Genomic DNA, 18,447 nt, shown 5'->3' with positions numbered 1-18,447 from the left:
CGGTTAGTTACAATCTGTGCATTTTACCAACTGTGATGTCAGAACTTAGTCCCTCATACACCCAAATAATGTTTCACATTCATGTACTCGCACTAATTTGGTTGAAGCTGTGAAGGATTGTAGCTTTCTTAAAGAGGACAGGAAAAATAACAAGTTTAGTGTCCCAGAAGAACGATAGAAAAATTGGGCACTTTGTGCTGAGTGAAAAGCAGGAACACTTATTTTCACTTGCATATGCAGTGAAATGCTGCACTGTGTAGGATGTTGTAAAGGAGAACAGCACTGCAACAGTTTACACATTACAGTTAAGTAAAGAAAGAATAGGATTTCATTATTATAGCCAATATTGATCCATTAAAATATGCCCAGAGTCAGCCATAAAACCAATCCTTTGGATTGGCTCAGAACATTAGAAGATTATTTACCTGAGAATATACCTTCAAGATGGAAGAGATCTTCTGGGCACTTCGACCAGATTTTCCCTGCATACCTCTGTCTATAGTCAGCAAACAATCTGTGTGTTGATCCAGTGCAGCAAACAGTTCAACTTTCAGCTGCTGGTTGCTGATATGTTGGTATTCTGCAAAAACCTGACAAAAGCAATGTCACCTCAATCACCCTCTCTCAACATCAGTATTAATATCTCACAGTTTGTGTATCTCTTTGTTAACAATAACAAACAATTAAGTATAAATATATAAAAAACACACAGTGATAAATAAAATAATAACAAATGAACTGCATACTCTATAAATACATGCATTTCATCTATGGAAAGATGAATTTTCAGTGCATTATATGAGTCAAAAGTGCACACACAGGTGTCATATAAACACTGCAAGGGACTGATTCTGCTAAGCTGACTATGTACAAGATGATAATGATGGAGAAGACTGTTTTTAGATTGACATTGGAAATCGCAGAGTTTACAAGTCCACAAAAGTTTGAAACTTCAGCATAATCTGCAAAAATGTGGATTGAAAAAAGAATTTGCTGTGGCCTGCATGACTGCTAACTTCTATAACAGTTCTACACTGTTAAAACATAGTATCAAAGCATAAAAAGAAGAATAAAAAGAAGTCAAGAATAAAAAGAATCAACAGATGTAACTGATACACTTACTGGTCCTTGGTGTAGACCTTCCTTGAAGTTTTGTCAAATTGTAGCTTTGCCTGGAAAACAACTGCTCAAGTCTCCTGAACTAAAAAATAAAAAACCCTTCTCTGTGGGTGACTACACACTTCTGTCTATCAATTCACTGAATTATTTCCTTCAATCTGAAAAAATAAATAAAAATAAAAATGAAAAAACAGTTAAAATTGTTTTTGTGGGCATCAAAAATTGAAAATGACTGCATGATTTCCATCAAATAAACAACAACAACAACAACAAAAACATCTTTAATTTGCAGTTACTTTGTTTAGTACTGCATGTCATCTCCGTGGCACACACAGCCATATGAACTACAAAGTGCACGCGGGAGCATGCAGTGTCAAAGATAAAATTTAATCATAAATTTAAGGTATTTGGAAAAAAATAGGGAAAGATGTTGTTGTGAAATTCTTTACAAATATCACTGTCAGGTTCATGACAGATGGCATGTAGTCTGTATTAACAAACTAAAGTGCATTATTAGACATGACAAAAGTAACTGGCAAAAGGCAGATTGCAAGGTGAAGTGACGCTGTTCTTCCTCAGGTAATCGGTTGTTGATTGAATATCACTGCAATTCTAAGCATGCCAAAGTCTGGATATTTCTGGTCAAATATCACACATACCTATGTAACATCTTAACTTTAGCTATACAACGATACAAAAATTTTTATAAAGAAAATAATTTTATAACTTTACTGTTTAGGTTCAATGCGAGCCTCTCTAGAATCCACTGTGCTCGAGTCAGTCCAGCGGCACCAACAAACTGAATATGATCGTGTCCTGCTGGCTGTGATTGGCTGGCAGCGGCCCGATCAAAGTGTCAGTTAATAACCTCCTAGGTTACCTATTGGTGGCCGCCTAAAATTTCAAATCTAGACAAATTTGCAGCTTTCCTTTAAAAACAAACTATTTCCCTTCACTATCTGACTTTTACATTGCACATCATGCACAATAAATGTCATGAACATTGAACATTTGTATTTTTTTTATTACATTTTGGTAAATGAGTAACTTTCACAGTAACTTTCTACCTAAACTGCCTATAAATTTACCATTATGTCTGAGGTCCTGCATGCCAGTTTCAAAGTGCACTTGCTTGATTTATTTTTGTTGTCTTGCAAGTTATGCTTTTGTGATCACTTTGCTTGGTATAAGTCAGAGATTTTAAGTTATACAACAGTAAAGTGAGCGAAGTATTCATTTTATTGAGGAGCAAAATGACCACATAAAAACAATATTTTTTTTGTGTTCAGTCGACTGTTAAATTTTATGCTAAGTGCACAATGTATGTGTTGTTAATTGAACTTGAGCACATTAGGCTATATGTGCTTTATAAATCTTAGTACAGTTAACTCAAAAATGAAAACTTGTTGACTTAACATTAAAAAAATATGTCAAACTAACATAATATGTGTTTTTGTGTCAAGTGAACATACAATTGTTATGTTGTTTTGACATTTCTGACCATTTGTGTAGACTCTGCACTAAAATTTTGTGTCATGGATGAGTTGGGATTTACAGTGAAGTTGTATGGACCACTTTTATGTTGCTTTTGTGTCCTTTTTGAAAGCTCCAGTCCCCATTAATTGTAATTGTCTAGAAAAATAGAGACCAATACATTATTAAAAATGTCTCCTTTTGTGTATTAAAGAAGAAAGTCATATAGGTTTGGAACATGAGGGTGAATAAATGACGAAACAATCCTACAGCTGAAACAATCCTACCTGTTCTGTGCAAATACCATGTGCCTTTAGCTTTGGATTGAATAATGAGAGTCAGCTGTAAACAATCATTGCGATGTTATCATTCCATTGAAACAGGAGTGTGTAGTGTGTGATCACTTGCTGAATCCTGGTTTAATTAAATGGGGGTTAGGTGAAGGGTGTCGGGGCGCAGATGGTATAAGAGTGTGTATAGTTGTGGAACTGGAAGTGTGTGTGCGCAACTTAAACGCTTCCTGTGAGAATCAAGTGAAGTGATAGCCATGGTCTCCTTATGACAGTTTTATTGCATTTATAATGTCTGTATATACTGCAGCACGAAGCGAGAATTGCTGAAAGAAAGAGCTCGACAAAATCATTCGCCTTCACTCACCAATCCCCCTTTTCCCCCTCCCCACACTCCTGTACCCTCACTTCCTGTCAATCATATCAGTGAAAAGGGCACTGGATCTTAATACGGTGAATGACAATGATATTTTTTTAATAATAATAACTTAATATAATAATAAAGTGGCGGGCGGGGGCATCCTTTTATATTCTGACATTTAAGATAAGCAAACTTACTCATAACGTCAACACGGATAACAAATACCCCTGAATAGCGCACTATTGCCCTTTTCAGGGATTTGCACAGCTAAGAGTTTGTAGCCATCTTTAGGCAAGTTTAGGCTGAAAATACACACAAGGCTTCAGTGTAAATTAGCTTAACTAGCCAATGAGTCATAAAAGAAGGGTGCTCACGAAGGCTCACATGAATAAGGTTTCTATACTCTCAAAATGTAACTATAGTTTCTGCCATTTTACCAGTTACTACAGATATCATTACTACGTAAGAAATATTTTAGACCCTGTTTGCACTTGGTATTAAGACGCATCTCAGGTGATCACAAAAACCACATATGAAGGTAGTCAAAAACGCGCATGACCACATCCCTTTTGAAGTGTAAATGCTAATTCATCCTGAACGCATCCTGAGAAGCAGCGAAGCAACACCATATTTCTGCTTGAAATGTTGTGTTTGTGCTTAGATTATATTTCAACTGCAAATGGGAGAAACCGCGTGTTGGTTTTTTCTTGCTTTACTTGTTTTTTTATTACATTTTAGCTATGTATTATCATGCAGTAACACACTGACGGAGTGACTGATGTATGTAGTCATGAAATCAGAGACCCTCGAAATTCAAACACAAGTAGTCACAGGAGACACATTTAAGCAATCAGGTGTAAACATGTTTCATTTGACCACATGCAGAGGTGGGTAGTAACGCACTACATTTATTCCATTACATTTACTTGAGTAACTTTTTGGGGAAAAAATACTTTTAGAGTAGGTTTAAAAGTGGGTACTTTTTACTCTCTTGAAATTTTTTTACTTTTACTTCTTTACAATAGGCGGCGTTCCTGTCATTACATTACTGGTTTTAATTTTAATTCATGTGTAATTTATTGAGAGATTATTGAATGGGACTTTTACGAGAGCAGAAGTTTACACAGCTGTGTGCACTGTCACAGACTGTCACTCATGTCATCACTGCTGCAGCATCAAACGTCATGGTTACTTGCATAACCTCCGTTCCCTGATGGAGGGAATGAGACGTTGTGTCGATATAGTGACACTAGGGGTCACTCTTGGGAGCCCAAGACACCTCTGGTCTTTGATAAAAGGCCAATGAAAATTGGCGAGTGGGATTGGCATGCCAGTCCCCCGGACTTACGGGTATAAAAGGAACTGGTATGCAACCACTCATTCAGGTTTTATGCTGAGGAGCCGAGACAAGGTCCGGCCATTTCAGCGGGTAGTTCAGCGTTGTGGCAGGAGTGACACAACATCTCATTCCCTCCATCCGGGAACGGAGGTTACACAAGTAACCATGACGTTCCCTATCTGTCACTCACTCGAAGTTGTGTCGATGTAGTGACACTAGGGGTCCCTATACAAAACGCCGCAACTGGCTGAACTGTGTTACGTGAACTGGCGGTGTGTGACGGGCAGACAACTGTGTGCCTCGTAGCCAGTGCAACAGGCCGACACATAACCTCCCCCTGCCGAACGGCCCTTTGGGGACAAGTCAACTACCCAAAAGATAGAGACAGGCTAACCCAGTCGTGGCCTCTTTTCCCCTTCTTTTTTTCCACTCCCTAAAAAACAAAGGGGATTATCCGACTGGGCCGCCAGGTCTAGTTGGGGGGTGTCCCTCCCCACTACTGGGAATTAATGGCGCACGTCTTCAAATCAGAGGAGGTGAAAGGCGCTATGCAGATATGATACACCCGGCCGGCTATCCCGGGTTTATCCGCTTGTATTGTGTGCCACTACCTGGGATGAAACCGGTTCCAACCGGAGGTTGTAGAACCTTGCAAAGGTGTTGGGTGTTGCCCAGCCCGCTGCTCTGCAAATGTCTGTTAGAGAAGCACCCCTGGCCAGGGCCCAGGAGGCTGCTACACCCCTGGTAGAATGGGCTTGTAGCCCTACCGGGGGTGGCATGTCCTGGGCGTGATATGCAATAGCTATGGCATCAATGAGCCAGTGGGCGATCCTCTGCTTGGAGACAGCGCTTCCGTTCCGCTGTGCACCAAAGCAGACCAAGAGCTGCTCAGAGATCCTAAAGCTCTGCATGTGATCCAAATAGATGCATAAAGCACACACCGGACACAGCAACGACAGGGTTGGGTCTGCCTCCTCCTGGGGCAGTGCTCGCAGGTTCACCACCTGGTCCCTAAAAGGGGTCGTGAGAACCTTGGGCACATAGCCCGGTTGGGGTCTCAAGATCACGTGAGAGTAGCCTGGACCGAACTCCAGGCACGTTTCGCTGACAGAGAACGCTTGCAGGTCTCCTACCCTCTTGATGGAAGTGAGCACAGTCAGGAGAGCAGTCTTCAAGGAGAGTGCCTTAAGCTCAGCTGACTGCAAAGGCTCAAAGGGGGCTCTCTCTAGACCCTGAAAAACTACAGAGAGGTCCCATGAGGGAACAAGGTGCGGTCTGGAGGGTTTCAGCCTCCTGGCGCCTCTCAGGAAACTGATGATCAGGTCGTGCTTCCCTAAGGACTTACTGTCCACTGTGTCGTGGTGTGCTGCTATAGCAGCAACGTACACCTTCAAGGTGGAAGGGGACAGCCGCCCTTCCAACCTCTCCTGTAGGAAGGAAAGCACGATCTGACTGCACATCTCTGGGGGTCTTCCCGTCAGGAAGAACACCACTTAGCGAACAGACGCCACTTAAAAGCATACAGGCGCCTCATAGAGGGGGCCCTAGCCTGAGTGATCGTGTCTACCACTGTGGGTGGTAGACTGCTTAGGTCTTCTGTGTTCCAGCCAGGGGCCAAACATGGAGATTCCAGAGGTCTGGTCGCAGGTGCCAGATGGTGCCCCGTCCCTGAGAAAGAAGGTCCTTACTCAGGGGAATTCGCCGGGGGGGGGGGGGGGCGGCTGTCGCGAGGAGCGTGATGTCCGAGAACCACGTCTGGGTGGGTCAGTAGGGTGCTACCAGGACGACCTTCTCCTCGTCCTCCCTGACCTTGCACAGAGTCTGTGCAAGTAGGCTCACTGGGGGAAATGCATATTTGCGCAGGCCAGGAGGCCAGCTGTGTGCCAGCGCGTCTATGCCGGGCAGTGGGAGGATTCTTGGGAGGTGAACAGATCTACCTGTACCTGTCTGAATCGACTCCAAATCAGCTGGACCACCTGAGGGTGGAGTCTCCACTCTCCCCTGAGGGTAACCTGCCATGACAGTGAGTCCGCTGCGGTGTTGAGGTCGCCCGGGATGTGAGTGGCTTGCAGCGACTTGAAGTGCTCCTCCAGAGGAGGAGACAGCGGGCGAGTTGTGACATACAACGAGAGCGCAGACCGCCTTGGTGGTTGACATATGCTACCATTGCCGTGTTGTCTGTCTGAACTAACACGTGCTTGCCCTGGATCAACGGCCGGAACCTCCACAGGACGAGCAGAATTGCCAAAAACTTGAGGCAGTTCATGTGCCAACGCAGCCAGAGGCCTCTCCATAAGCCGGCGGCTGCGTGCCCATTGCAAACAGTGCCCCAGCCCATTTTGGAGGCGTCTGTCGTGACCACGACACGCCTGGAGACCTGCTCTAGGGGAACACCTGCCCGTAGAAATGAGAGGTCGGTCCAAGGGCTGAAGAGACGGTGACAGACTGGCGTGATGGCTACGCAATGTGTACCACGGCTGAAAGAGTTTAAGTGGAATGGCTGTTTTCTGTTTGAAAGCCTTCAAACAGGTCAGCACCGACTGTGTGCACTCGCTCGTTAGGTGTGCTGTCAATGAGACTGAGTCCAACTCCAAACCAAGAAAAGAGATGCTCTGAACCGGGAGGAGCTTGCTCTTTTCCCAGTTGACCCGAAGCCCTAATCGGCTGAGGTGCGAGAGCACCAAGTCCCTGTGTGCACACAACATGTCCCGAGAGTGAGCTAGGATTAGCCAATCGTCGAGATAGTTGAGAATGTGAATGCCCACTTCCCTTAACGGGGCAAGAGCTGCCTCTGCGACCTTCGTGAAGACGCGAGGGTACAAGGACAGGCCGAAAGGGAGGATCTTGTACTGATACGCCTGACCCTCTGCTGCAAACTGCAGGAAGGGTCTGTGTCGGCCGCGAGACGGGTGGTGTCTGCTTCCTGCGGTGGGCTCCATGCCCGGAGAGCAAGGTCGGTCGCCGAGTGCAGCTCCTGCATCAATCCCAGTTCAACTTAAGGCAGCACTTAATGATAACGTGGGCTTTTTTGTGTGAATGTGATGGTCATTTTCAGGGTGATAATGTAACTGAGCTCTTATGACATCCGTTTTTAAGTGTAAATGTTTAAATCAGTGCAGCAATATATCAGTACGCTTTGTCCCGCATGTCATGAGCAGTATTTACGCATGTACCCCGTGCCCTCGCGGGGGTACTGGAAACTATCGCAGCTACTTCAGGCGGATTAACTATAAATCCATGTAAACATCCAAGTTAAGTGTAAATAAATGTTCGCGTGATTGACAACTGGAGCGTGAACAGACAGCATTTCTGCGCGTGCACAGCGAGGGGCGCGAGGCGATCGTATGGCGAAGAGAGTTGCTGTGTCTGAAATCGTTCACTCGTACACTATTTCCTATATAGTGAATGGCAGTTAGTGCACTATAGGGATGTAACGGTTTCAAGGTTTCACAATATACCTCGGTTTTAAAACGGACAGTTATCATACCATTGAAATATTCTCATTGACGGTATTCCATGAATATAAATACTTTTTATTTTTTAATTAAGACGGAATTTGCAACATTTAGAGTATCATATAAACTTGGCGAGATAAAATAAATCTTTTAATTGCAGCAAACGCAGCAAACGGTTTTAAGCACTCGTTCAACATTTGATAAGTATTTGATGACAAATCATTTGATAAGTATTTGATGAATTACTGCTGATATGATCGGTTGAAAATGTTCACAAACATCTCTTTTAAATTAAATTAATTTCACCGCCAACATTCACTCGCAGTAATAGTGCAATTATTTGCGCAGGCAATTTTTGTGAATGCACCGCAATTTACAATGAGCCTAATTTACATAGAAAGGAGGCGTGTTTGTGTGGAAAGGAATGAAAATGACTTCATTTAAATACTCAAGATGTAGCGCAATTTCAGTGCTGATTGTGCCTGCTAAAATAGATTGCGGGTGGTTAGTAAATAAGACGCATGTTTTTGCGCTGAAATACCATGCGCAAAAGTGGTGCAACTGTTTAGTGAATCTGCCCCTTAGTATTAGCCACCACAGTTAGCAAAAATTAGAAAAACGATGTGCAAGGAAAGATGTTAACAGAGTTTTACTATGGTTATCATTACTATGACAAAACTGTCGTACTTGGTACTTGTTCTAACTTGGAATTAGCAAAGTCTTTTTAACAAATCAGTCCACTCGGTGGCCATCTTTGGAACACTCTCGGACAAGCTGGGCAGCTGTTTTTCTATGTAAACAAGCAGCATACAAGTGCAACTCCTATCTACTTCAATGAGGAAATGTGAAATATCTTATACAGTTAGTCAAGATTATGATAAAAGAACATATTTAAAATCAGCAGAAAAATCTGACAACACTGGGACCATAAATTGCGCTTCTTTACCTCAGATTATGCAAAAAAAAAAAAAAACTACATTTTCCCGGCTTGTATAGCTAATGCATGTTCTCAGGTTGATTGACAGGCGATGTCTGCATCTAAAAGGTGATTGGCTCTTTTACTTGTAAGGCAGGACTTTCTTTTCCACATCCATTTCTACAGTTTTCATAACTATGACAAAAGTGTAGTACTTGGTACTTGGTCTTACTTGGCATTAGCACTTAGCAAAACCACGGTGTGAGGAAAGTTGTTAACTGCCTTGGGGAGAAATTAAGTAGCAATGCTACTAACATAACTAAGTGTTACAAGCTACTTTTACCATCAACTAGTGGTGTGGTGCAACAAAGTGCTACATTTAGGTAGCAGCCCTTACAAAAATCGAGAGTTCGTGGCAAATTTGCTGCAAATACGCCACTGATCATTTTCACATACAAATACAAACTTGCTGTAAATTGTCCATTGTCGCCAAAGGTTTGCTGCATGTTCACCTCTATCAGTGAAGAGCTGCAAAATTCTGGCAAACACTTGGGCGAATCACAAGCTCATTTACATGTGAAAATGCTGAGTGGCAAATTTGCGGCAAATTTGTGGCAGGTTTGAGGAGAGTTTTTTGTAAGGGATGCTACCCAAACTGTATCTCTCTTAAATGTAGAGTAAGAATGTCAATAATGTACATACAGAACTAGTGAATCATTTTGAATGTCTCTGAGTAAAGTCTTTAATATATAATAATATATTAAAGTAACTTTAATAGATAATTATATATTTAAAAAGAAATTGCCCCCTTAAAGGGATAGTTTACCCAAAAATAAAAATTATATCATCCTTTACTTAACATCATGTGTACCAAATCTGTATGACTTCCTTTTTTCAGTGGAACACAAAAGAAGATTTTAGACAGAATGTTATACTCAATAACTGTGGCTGTGGATTGTATTTGGAAACTGTGTTTTAGCGTGTTTCTCTTTAGAAGATAAACCTCAAAATCAAGTTTAAAAAAGTACAAAACCTGTTGAAGTAATACCAATCTCTTTCTCTCTTCCTCCCCCTGCTGAAAAAAAATAAAATAAAATAAAAAAATCTTAAACTAGCCTTAGCTGGTTTGCAGGTCTTAACTGGTATCCTGACCTGACAAGCTGAAAAGTGCCCAAACCCCTCTAAAACCAGCTGACTGACCAAACTGAGAGCCAGCTAAGACCAGCCAACCAGCTTACCTAAGCTGGTTTTAGCTGTTTGTTTGTTTTTTCAACTGAGATTTCATGGCCAATCATAAGGATTGTACAACCCTGGCCTTGGTTGAAGTCTGGCCTTGGGTGAAGTGTTTTGAGGTTATGTGTGAGAGGAAGACTAACTGAATATAGTGGAACAGCCTGGTGAAGGGCTCCTTTTTACAGACAGATGGACCAGAAAGTAAGAGAGAGGACACCTGCTGGTCCACACCGCTCCCCCCTCCTGTCTCTTTCTCTTATTTCTGCATTAGAATTCAGCATCTCTTCTGCCTCGTCTGAGTGAGTGGGTTACTGAAGCGTGACACAGTGAGAACCAGTGAATGATAATGAACTGACCGTGTGCGAGAGGGTGGGGATAAGAGAGGAGATCAGACAGAATTCCTGTAAGCTGCTTCTCATCTTCAACCACAGATAGAGAAAGAAAGAGTGCAGGAGAGATGGACGAATGAGGTTGAATCACCACCACCTCCACCACTTTACTACTCCTTTTTCTCTCTGTTTGCCAATTCTTTCTCAGCACGGGGGAGTGAGTGTGGGACTGGACGCCCCACACTGTTCCCTCTCCCCCTCTACTGTCCTCCACCAACAGTCCCACTTCTCCAAATGAGTTCATTCATCTTCTTTTGTCATTTCCATGTCAACCTCCCTATGCTGTATTATTATTTTATTTTCTCTCTTTTTCTCCCCCTTGTTCTCTTCTCCGAGCTCTCCCACATGTCACTATCCCACTCGTTTTGTCACAGCCAAGAAAAAGAAAATGATCGGCCGGAAAGTCAAGAGAAGCAAAGAGGAATGGCAGAATGAGGACAGAGCTCCGTCCAGAACATGGAGCGAAAAGACGGACCCAGCACCTGCAAAAACCCCTCCGTGGAGTGGTTCCCTCCATCTGATGGATTATCCAGTGTCGAGAACTCAGAACGAGGACAAAACGTTAAAGAGAAGAAAAGAGCCGCACTGAACACGTTTTTAAACCTGAGGGGGGACCTCATGTAAAAGAAACATTCATTCTTGCTCTTTTCTGACATACTAAAGCCGTGTTTCTTCAGCTACGATTCAATCTACAGCGCAACGGCAAAGGACATTGTATTTTACTTGACTTGTAAGTTTGCAGTCTGTTTTGAATGTGATTAGATACAAAGACTGGGTGTCGTAACACAGCACAAAGACAGTAATTAAATGACAGGTCTTTCTGTTGCGATATCTTTGCTGGCTACACAGCAAAACAATCGTGCTGCATGGCCAGCATTGTGCCATTCACAAATCGGTCAATAAAGTCTCGCAATCTCACAAGTTATTGGTTTATTGTACTGAAAACAGATATTTCTCTTCTAAACTTGTTACTTAATTTGAGCACTTATTTCTTGCCTACTTCTACATTCCAAACCCCCCACCTCCCCTTTGCCCTGTCTCCGTTTTTGGGCTGTTTTGGCTGCTTATTATTATGAAGAATTCTTGGGACTGTGCGCTCAATAGCACTTTTCAATCTAATTATTTCCTTTCTGAGCCTTGTCTGAAAAAGAGCTCTTTTTTTCTTGGTCTCCCTCCTTTTGAGACCAAAATAATTGGAGCCCGAGACTCCACTGTAACCATGCCATAGGAGCAACTTGGACAAATCCGGATACAACACCTGGTGCAGTGTTTCCTGGACAAGCCATTTTGTCCCCTTCCTAATCACTTTATTATCTCTGGAAAGGGGGCAAAACCGCCCAAGCTTTGGGCCTTGGTAATCCAAATGTTCTGGAAAGAAGCAGAAAAGAAATGGAGAAAGAAAGACCTCCATGGAGATGAAAGAAGCAGTAATATTTTCAGAACTGAAATGGGAAGAATTCAGGATTCAAGCCCAAATCCATGATACTGCCTTCTTGATGAAATTGTCCTAACAAGAAGAAACAATGAGGGACAGATCTGATCTTGAGACACTTAACAAGAAGGTGAAACTGATCAAGAGTTGTAGTGTAGACACACAAAAACAGTTAGAATAAATGAGTTTCCCACTACAGCATCTTTCCTTGCTCCAACTGAGTTTGAAGAAGAAAAGATTCAGGTTTGCCTAAATCAGCCTTCTGCACTCATTCCGAGGCACCCAAGAAACTTGGCTAAGTCTGGGAACCCATTGTACTTTTTCCCAGTCTTTTCTTTTCTTTACCCCCCACCCCCCACCTTTATACGTCAAGTCATGCACTCGGGCTCTCTCACCCCCCCTCCTTCGGTAGCCGAAATCCGCTGAACGCTAATCCACGGCTGTTTCATCAGATTCTCTCACTGATTTTTATATTGATTGACCGTCTACTTCAGAACCTCTCCGGCTCCCCTCCTCTTGCTCTTTCACTCTCCTTAAACCATTTCTCTCTCTCTCTTTCTCCCCCTCCCTCTCTCTCTCTCTCTCTCTCTCTCGCCCTGCCTCATTGTCTCTGTGTGCGGCAACAGTGCCGCTGGAAGCCAGTCCTTTTCACTGCTCGCCAGACAGAGGAAGGCTGAGGTGAGTCCCGTCAAATGCATCCCGAACACAGTTGCCCACCCTGTCTCTGACATCTCTCTGAATGTGAACGTCCAACATTGTGTCTTCATGTTTATTTGTCTCAAAGTCTCCATTGTCATCTCACAAGTGTGATTTTATGTTGTTGTTTATTGTTTTGTAGGGGAATATAAGTAAGTGTTTACTTTGCTGGTGTATGATTGTTTGGTTCTGGCTTGGGACATAGGTGTTGCAAGAATGTGATTATTGGGAGCTGGTGCTTTCAAAAGTAGGATGCAGTTTTGGGCTGGTTACTAGAGTCTGCATGAGTGTGTGTGTGTGTAATTGGGATGCATTGGTGCTCTTGGAGCGTTGCTGTGGTTGCCTTATCTGCGGGTTTAGTGTGTCAATAACCCTTAGGGTCTAAAATACTCTGCAGAGGAGAATCACTGACCAGTGCTTTAGCTTATATATGCACTATACTGTATATGCATCCTCATATAGCCACACTACTCTCATTAACAACACAATAAACACACACACACACACATGCACGGACATACAAGTCCATGTTTATTAAAATACACACTTACATTTTTAACTTTTACTCTCTCGAGCAGAAATACATTCACATAAAATTCATGGATGCCTACTGCACTATGGCAAAGTTAGGTGTTTCCCCAGGGCTGGTCGGAAATAGATCCCATGCTAAATCAGGACAAGCACCAAGACTCCATGAAAAAAAGGTGTTTTATGAGGGCAAGCTTCTGCGTAAAATCTGAAAATGAATAAAAAGTGTATGCAAAGGTAGGTAGGCAAAAAATCTAAATTAAAAACAAGCAAATGTAACTGGTAGGTTTAACTGGGACAGGTTTGGATGTTTTTACCATATTTAAGTGCCCTCTCTCAATGTGTCCCATAAAATGGTGTTGCCTGTTCCCTCATTATCGCCTCATCCCAAAACCAGTTCACACATATACAGTATATTGCAGCAATTCCTTCAATTCTTATTGGATGCTTATATCAGTAGATACAAAAATAAATGAGTAACATGCACAAAAATACCTTAACAAGCCTTCAGATTTCTTAGCACTGCGGATTCTGCAGATGACTAATTTTTTGATTATTGTATCTGTTTACCAGCATGCAGAGTCAGCTACTAATCTCTTTGTTCTACACATTTGTATAGAGATCGAGGTCTAGCAAGAATGAATTGTTTCCCTGTTTCTGCTCTCAAAATGACAGCAAGTCCAGCTGAAGCTCATTTAAGAAAAGTGGAACAGTAGACGGTAGTGCAGAGTCAAAAGACATTATATGCAGAACATAAAAGTGGATTTTTCACAGCTAAACAGGATTCCCTTTTATTTCAGGGTTTCCCTGCCGCTTTGAGATGAGAAGTGTAATGTGTCTATGTGTGTGTGAAAGGGGAGGGAAGTTGGACACACATGCTGTGAAAGACAACTGACAGTAGCTAAATTGGTTCAGGCACATTACGGTTGTATCCATCCCTTCTATGTAGCAGGGATGGACACCTACTTAGGGGGCGATATATATTGTCATCTCAAAAGCAGCAGGTCTTCTGAGTCCTGTCCTCTCATGTGAATGGCTGTCTGCCGGAACAAAGAGTGCAAAAGGTTGAGGGATAGTTGTTTGCACCCTGCATGACATGAAATACAATCCAGCAGTTACAATAGAGAGTGAGTAATAAAAATAGTGATTTCAGCATTAACAATACAAAGAGTGGCAGAGTGGAAGCTCGGAAGTGACAGGGTCTGGCGGTTTCACACAAATTCCGGTGTCCAGAGATGGCAATTCCTCCACACCTCTGTGCTCCAATACTTAAGAAGACACCCCTGACAGCTCTGCTGTCAGCAACAGACACTTTAGAGATTATCGTCATTCCCAAACAATGTCTTCAAGTCCCTTGTTGTTCTTTCCACAATTCTGTGCACTCGTTTGGTTGCTTTTGCCAGAAACCCTCCAATTTGCCAGGCTGCTTTGGTGATCCTGAGCTTCGGGATTCAAAATACTATCCTTATACAGACCAAGATACAGACCTGAAAGTGAAGTACATTTGGTTAAATTGTTATTTTTCCCAAAAGTAAAGGCAATGTGGTCTTGGTTTTAAATAAATGCAAGCTATTGGTCAGTGTTGCTTCTTTTTTCAAATGTAACATTTGTACTTTACTGGTTCTAAAATATGTAACCTTACTTAAAAATGGTTTCAATTGTAATTTTGGTTCACATAAGCAACTCACCCATTACGTCATTCTGTAGAGCTCCGCTGCCTGTTGCTGTGGGCGTCGCCCTCTGAGAAGGATGGCGTTATTTTGCCTTTCCCCATCCAATCATTGTTCTCACCTCCTTTGCCTAGCTGCATATTTAGGGCGTGGCACAATATCTGACAGGCGACATTCCATTTTGCCCATCTGTTTTGTTGAGGTCACTGACTTTTTCACCAATTCTTCCAAAGAAGTTAAAATGGAATTTCCAAAGTTGTATTTACACAAATTAACAATGAAATTAGACCATGCAGATGTGGTTTGTAGGGTAAATTTTGTCCACATTAAATATATCTAGGGGCCAAATGTTGTTCTTTGTGCATGCAAGTGTTTTGTTAATATATACAATTATAGAGCTCTTGCAAGAGTTTTGGCACCCAAATGTAAACCCGGAGGGGATGTCTTAAGCTCAGTTCAGCTGCGACGGCTGTTTGTGTGTACATGTTTACTTGGCAGGCTAACATGATGTGATTGTGTTTTTAAGAGGGGAATCCAACCTAGTGCATAGCAGCTGCCATTCTCATTCCAAGAGAGGAAAAGAGGGGGAGAGTTGAGCATCCTTCTTTTGAATAACAAGAGCTCTCCAGCATACGCAAACGTAGTCATACTAATGCAGATTCATTCAAATATTCCCTGGCTGTTATTCATTTCTGCAAGCGAGTGCGTAGTCCCCCACTGGCCTTCTTTCCTCCCTCCTGCCTCCCTCCCCCATTTTATTTATCTATTCTCTCATTTTTTCTGTAATGACTATCTCCCGTCAATTAGGCTAACTCGTCGCTAACGTTCCTGAGGTGAATGAATACATGATGATGCCTCCCTTGCCAACCAACCCCCTTCCCTCGCTCCTGGGAGGTGTGAAAAACAATCGGTGCGATCTTGCAGGGGAAGGCATTTGCCAGAGATAAAGCTAATTTAATCCGATGAAATGTGACATTTGGCGGCAGACGCTCCCACTCGGCCATAGTGCAGGTGCTGCATCAAGATTAATGAATCGCCAACAGCCCATCCATTCAGCGAGATAGAGAGAGAGAAAAAGATGAAGGGAGGTAGTAAGCGCAACAAAAAGGGTGCAGGGGGTAAGACCAGCGAGAAAGAGAGCAATAGAGTGAAAGAAATAATAAAATAAATAAAAAGAGAATGAATCGTTAAATGCCATAGAGGACAGTGGTTGGAGGGAAGTCAGGTACTCTGAAAGGAGGGCGTAGCGCGGTGTGCTGTGTTTTGTCAACTGGGACCCACTGCGAGAGATTGAGAAGGCGGCAGTGAAAGTTCTTGCTCCTGACCTCTTTTTCTTTCCTACTTTCGGTTCCTCCTCTTCATTCTATAAGCCCACTGCTGTTCAATATTGTCTAAAGTGAATTGTATAAGAGGCCGTGGCTTGTTTTCGTATGTGTGCGTGTAAGTGCGAGTTTGTTTACTTGCGTAGTTAACAGTGCCCACGGATGGTGGGGAATTTCCTCAAGCGAAGTGTGCAGCCCTGCCAAATGAAACAGATTGGCACTTTCGACTCGTGCCAGAGCGCAATAAATACTTATTGCCTCTCACGACTACTTCTGCTCTGAATTTAATTAGTAAATCAAGTCTATTAACTCTAAACTATTAGCTTTTCATGCCGAAATTGTAATTATGAAACATTTGCTCGCCTTCTGCATGCCAAGTTTCAAATAGAGCAAAAAATAAATAAATAAAAACACAAGGCTGTACTTTACAGTGATTTTACCGTGGGTAAGGGATGTTCTTAGGCACAGAGTGATGTGGAACTCCTAATCATATTGCTTTTATAAATGGCGGCAACAGCAATATGATAAAAGACACCAACGTTCTATAAATAGTTACATTTATGAATAATAATAATAATAATCGGACAACTCTTATAAACAATTCTTCAAGTAATATAGTTCATTAGCCAAACTGTAGGTTGTTTACAATCAACTAGCAATAAGCACCATACCACGATAATATAGAACGTGCTGTCACAGGTGTTTACCCACTAACAACTTCAAACGGCGGCTTATCCAGTCAGAATTCAGTAGGAACTAACGTTTTTATGATTAAAAGTTGTCAAGCCTTTGGCCTTCACATAGGGAGGTAACAAACAGTTGCTTCCTTTGGATTTCCCTTTCGTTACTTTCTGATATCACCTTGACCTTCCTGTCTCCTAAATTATAGAGGGTGACAAGATGTCCTCATTAGGAGAGAAAAAGAGGGCGTTCTGCATTCACCAAAGGGCTTGATTACCATATAAAGTGACAGTGTACAAAAACAAAACAGAAATACACGGTTGGAATCTCAACTTTTGACCTTGTTGTGATATACATGACTGTGAACCAGCTACATATTAACTTGATACTGAATTATAGTTCCCAAGAGCCTTCTGTAGCCAACAAGCTTGTAACAGTATCTTTTGTTCCTATGCAAATAGAGCATTCGTGCAAATATGAAAGAGCAACAAAAAAAGAGCAACAAAACCTGCCGTTTGGAGGGAATTCTGCAATCATCATATGTGTTTTTCTATGAATAGAGTTCCTCTCAAATTTACATTTACAGTCCTGTGATCCTGTGTCGTGTTGCAATATGTTCTCTAGCACCTTGAATCTAGGTAAATATCATAGGTTTGTACCAACACAAGATCCACATAACTCATAAGGGATAATATAAAGCCAGCCGTTCTTTATTGGAAAATAAATCCTGACAGTGTGATCAGGGACTAGCTTCATCCTGAAGGGGATCATTTTGTGATAATGACCGGCTAGCTGTACTGTATGTTATCCAACATATTACATGGCTGTTGACATGAAATATTGATCCAAGTTTAAATTATTTCATTATGTGAGAAGAAAAATATCACAGAAAAATATGAAAATAAGTTGGTTGCCTTGGACAACAGTCAATTACAGTTTAGTGGTCATTATACAAAAATATTTATTAAAACTATTATTCGTAAAATGTTGCAATTGGCCAGTCAGAATAAATATTCGAAACAGCCGTGCAAAAATCTGAATTTTTCCGATTCAGACTCCCTCACAAATACAGACCTCCTTTTATACTCACCTCCCCTTTTTACATCCATTTGGGCTTTGCTGGTTATGTAGTGAAACTCTCTTTTGTTTCCTTGTCTGAATCTGTGGCATCTCTGTAAGAGCACTCTGACCTTTTCTTACCTGGTTACGCCAGTCTGCACTTTAAGATACTCCTCCAGGAGTCAGGAAAAACATCTCTTACCCTTGCAGCACTGTTTTTATTTAAGACTGATCAGATCTAACATCTCTGACGATCTCCACAGGGGGTGGAAATAAGCTTACATCCTCATTTCTTTCATTTTGAGTTCCTCATTCCAAGTGGCCACACAGATTTCTCCCTTTGAAAGCACACTCAGTGGAGACAGCAGTACTGTGTGGGGTATCTTTCCATATGATTACTGAGTCTGATAAATGGGACTGTATAATTATGTTGTGACTATTAAGGAGTAACGGTTAAGCCATTCTATATGAAGTGTGTATATAA

At 42.1% G+C, this 18,447-nt stretch overlaps 1 long non-coding RNA gene across 1 annotated transcript; it reads right to left on the bottom strand.

The window, feature by feature from the left end:
- Window positions 1–13,217: 13,217 nt before the first annotated feature.
- LOC127427945 (uncharacterized) lies at window positions 13,218–18,212 on the bottom strand. The gene is made up of 2 exons (XR_007895005.1): window positions 14,920–18,212; window positions 13,218–14,718 (listed from the first exon to the last, which is right to left on the bottom strand). It is a non-coding gene; the product is annotated as an uncharacterized LOC127427945 (long non-coding RNA).
- Between the last annotated feature and the right edge of the window lie 235 nt (window positions 18,213–18,447).

The sequence above is a fragment of the Myxocyprinus asiaticus genome, chromosome 37, assembly GCF_019703515.2.
Source record: "Myxocyprinus asiaticus isolate MX2 ecotype Aquarium Trade chromosome 37, UBuf_Myxa_2, whole genome shotgun sequence".
Classification (NCBI taxonomy): Eukaryota; Metazoa; Chordata; class Actinopteri; order Cypriniformes; family Catostomidae; genus Myxocyprinus; species Myxocyprinus asiaticus.
This window is presented reverse-complemented; position numbering and strand designations above follow the sequence as displayed.